Source organism: Asparagus officinalis, chromosome 2 (assembly GCF_001876935.1).
Source record: "Asparagus officinalis chromosome 2, Aspof.V1, whole genome shotgun sequence".
NCBI classification, from domain to species: domain Eukaryota; kingdom Viridiplantae; phylum Streptophyta; class Magnoliopsida; order Asparagales; family Asparagaceae; genus Asparagus; species Asparagus officinalis.
Window position 1 is genome coordinate 39,897,514 of NC_033795.1, and position 4,240 is coordinate 39,901,753.

The 4,240-nt window shown below is 33.2% G+C and overlaps 1 non-coding gene across 1 annotated transcript; it reads left to right on the forward strand.

Moving 5' to 3' along the window:
• TRNAA-UGC lies at nt 215-287 on the forward strand. The gene has a single exon. It is a non-coding gene; the product is annotated as a tRNA-Ala (tRNA).

The following is a 4,240-nucleotide window of genomic DNA, read 5'->3' on the forward strand; positions in this document are numbered from 1 at the left end:
AAAGTACATGAGTTGACGAATAAACCCACAATAAATAAAAATGTTGGCAGCAACTAAATGACTTAAACATATTGTCCTATTAACATGATTTTTTAAAGCATAATGTGCTAAGAAAGGTCGTAAGGGTTGGCTTGAAACTAATTACTTGTTTGGCAGCACAATGCAAAAGAAATAAAATTGTTAGTTAAAAATTATACCGACAAAAGTCACAAGTGGGGATGTAGCTCAAATGGTAGAGCGCTCGCTTTGCATGCGAGAGGTACAGGGTTCGATCCCCTGCATCTCCAATAGAATTGTTCTGTAATTTTTAAATTTTTATTTACTTATTTCCTTATTATAACATTTTTTAAAAGATAATTCTCTACATCTCCAATAGAATTGTTTGTATGTTTTAAATTTAAATTTACTTATTTTCTTATTAGAACATTTTTTAAAAGGTAATTCTCTTCTATCTTTCGTGCATATTTTAACTTTTCTTGCGACTAAATGTTTCTTTAGCGCTTTGCATGTACAAGATTTTTCTCATTTTTTAAAGGGGTTTTCTCTTTTAACCTGAAGTTTTACCCCCACTTATTTAAAAACCCATCCTATTTTTCGAATATCAATACACCCAATGTACCCATGTGACTTAGTTTTAAACCCAACATCCATAATACCCCTCTATACTTGTACGGTATTTAGAATTGTTTTGTATGTTTTAAATTTTTATTTACTGATTTTCTTATTATAACATTTTTTTAAAAGGTAATTCTCTGCATCTCCAATAGAATTGTTTGTATGTTTTAAATTTACTTATTTTCTTATTAGAATATTTTTTAAAAGGTAATTCTCTTCTATCTTTCGTGTATATTTTAACTTTTCTTGCGACTAAATGTTTCTTTAGCATTTTGCATGTACAAGATTTTTCTCATTTTTAAAGGGGTTTTCTCTTTTAACCCGAAGTTTTACCCCCACTTATTTAAAAACTCATCCTATTTTTCGAATATTAATACACCCAATGTACCCATGTGACTTAGTTTTAAACCCAATATCCATAATACCTCTCTATACTTGTACGGTATTTTTCAAAAAAATAAAAAACCTAACACTGCCGTTTCTCTCTTCATAAAAAATATTAACGATCACTTACAGTACATGACATTAATGACGATGACGAGAAAATTAGGCGTGCTACTCTCCCACTCCACCAAAACCAATTTGGTACTCATCTTCAATTTCTCTCTCTCCTCCATTAATTTCTCCTCTCTCATTGAGAAATCCCTCTCCTCCATTAATATTTCTCCTTATAGAAGACATTAATTCTACATCAAATCGGTAGTTGAGATCTCCTATGTTCATTTCTTGTAGTAAAAGAAGACCTTTGAAGGCAACTATAAAGTGATTGAGATCCCATCTTTATATCTTGATTTGTTGGGAAGACTAAATTTTTGATGAGAAAACCTTTCTTTTGTTAAGAAGACTATTTTCTCATGAAAAAACTTCGATTTTTATTGAATATTTCCTGTGTAGTGAGCATTAGAAAAGTGTTATACTTTTTTAAAAAAGTGCTATGAAAAGTTAAAAGTTCTATATTTTCTTTATTTGACACAAAGAATAAAAACCATTTATTTTTTATTTCTGTAGAACATAGAAAAATCTTGGTCTTCGCATAAGTAGAAATGGATATTAAATTATATTTGTATAGAAATGTAGAGAATTGCATCTTGAATGTCAATTGAATTATATCATATACAATAAGAAAATGCATACTAAACTTGTGTTTGTTTGATAATATTTGATTGTTAGTTAAGTGCCCCACTTATTTTGCTTTTTTTATGAACTTCAGTAATGGATGAAGAGCTATATTGTGCAATAATGAACTTAAGAGGAAACAATCACTTGTTTCCAATGAACATTAAGCGGACTTGTAGTAATTTAGCGACTGAGGTGCAAAGTAGAATTACTTTGTGTTTAAGCCCAATGAAATTGACTTACGAAGTCTCATATACAGAAGGATTGTTTGTATGTGTCCATCATGATGTTAATGTTTTAACAATGTTCAATGTACATCAAAGTTGCAAGAAGAAGATAGTTAAGATGCACGTTGACATAGATCGAGATATATTATTTGGTCTAGAGACAAACACCATTCACATAAGGTAATAACTTGTTATATATTGTAAATTCTATATTTCACAAAATTAATCGATGTTTATTTAATTTCCTAGAGTTGAAAGAATAATTATGACTATATAATATGTTGCTAATGAGCTATAGTACTACACATGAATTTTCAGTAATGTTTTTAGTTGCTAGTCTAATAAGGTAACGACTTAATATTCTAATATGCTATAAAATCACATGCAGGAATCCTACCATATCTCTTTCGGAACAACATGCTTCCTCATCGCAAAATCCATCCAATTCACAAAATGTATTACATGAAGTTGAGAGATCTTGTATTTAGATTCCTATTCTGTGGTATCATATCATTGAAATTGTTGGACAAGAATTTAAAAATATTGAACATCTAAAGCAAAATATTGGAAATTATTCAATTGCGCTCAGTTTTAACTTTGATTATTTAAAAAATAACCTTAGAAGTTTGATAGTAAAATGCAAGGGTATTGATTATGAATGGATGGTTCATTGTAACCATTGTATAGACAACAAACAATTTTATGTGAAGAAAACTGGTCGTGCACATAGTTGTCTTGGAGGAGGCATAGGAGAGAAGGAACATCCATGGGCATCTCGTAAGTGGGTTTCAAATATCGTGAAATCCATACTAAAGAACAACCCACATATCGTGCAATTGATCTTAAAAAGAAGCTTCCGAGAGAGTTTGGTGTTGATATCTCCTATGGAATAGCTTGGTGTGGGAAAGTCCTTGTTCAGCATGAGTTATATGGATTTGCAAAACATTCATATGAACAACTTAGATAAGACACGGATAAAGTTATGGAAACTAAACCGACATCAATCGTCCATCTAGAACACGAAGATGGTAGATTTACTAGAATTTTATCTCATATTGTGCTCGTTGGAAGGGTTTTATCGATGGATGCAGAGCAATTGTATTCTTGGCACCATTCTTTTTGATAGGTACAAAGGAACTCTACTTGCCGCTACCGCTTTGAATGGAGATAGAGGAATGTTTTATGTAGCTCTTTATATTTGTGGAATCGAGAATGAGAACAATTGGGAGTAGTTCCTTGAATGCATTCGTGATATATTATACAATTCAGATGATCCATATACTCTAAATGATGAGCTGGTTATAATCTCTGATCGAAACAATAGGCTTCAAAATTCCGTCAAGAATTGCTTTCCTTGTTCATATCATAATTATTACATCCGCCATTAATGGCCAGTTATAAGAATAACTTGTCAAAGAAAGGGTTACCAGCACCACTTAGGGATGACTATGTTGGACCCTAGAGGGGGGGGGGGTGATTAGGGTCAAGAGGCTCTAATATGCAATTAAAAAACAGTACAAGCAAACCACAAAACAGTAATGCGATAAAAGAAAGAGAGATAGAGTTAGGAGTTCGTTATCCTTGACGCGCGATGTGTTAACGAGGTTCGGCCCTCTGGCCTACGTCCCTGCTCCCCACTCTCGAGGAGAAATCCACTACACACCCGGTTTGGAAGCCGGAACTTCGTCTACACAGCGATCTCCACAGATCTCTCTCACTACACAGTTTGATCTCACAGATCACTCTCCCTCACAGTTGATCTCAACAGATCTCACTCACACAGCAGAAGAAACAGTGAAAGAACCTCTCTTTACACAGCCCCTATAGCAAAGAGAAGGTATACTGAAGCTGGGAGGTGAATCACACTTGAAACAGAGAGAAAACAGACTTTGAAAAATTTTCTCAGGAAAACAGAAAGCTCTCTGGTTTTCAAAACGTTAGAGCTGAGGAAGAAGAAGAGGTCTGGGGGGTTTTTATAGAAAAGTTTAAATCATTTTAAAACAAAACCCAATCTTCCCAAATGAGATAATAATCTCTTCTCCAGACCCTCATCACAGACTGTGCCAATCACTAACAAGTGAAAGCACAGTGTTCGATGTAAATGACCGTTTAAAAAAGTCGCGGCTGACCAAAGACAAAATCCGCCGGTCGACCGATTTCTGATATTTTCCAGAAAACAGGTTTTTGACCAACTTGAAATATTTGCAAGATATTCATTTGACCTCTGAAAATTCTGAAACTTTGTAAAATGTTTTTAATACTAAAAACAAACTGCTTGGAAA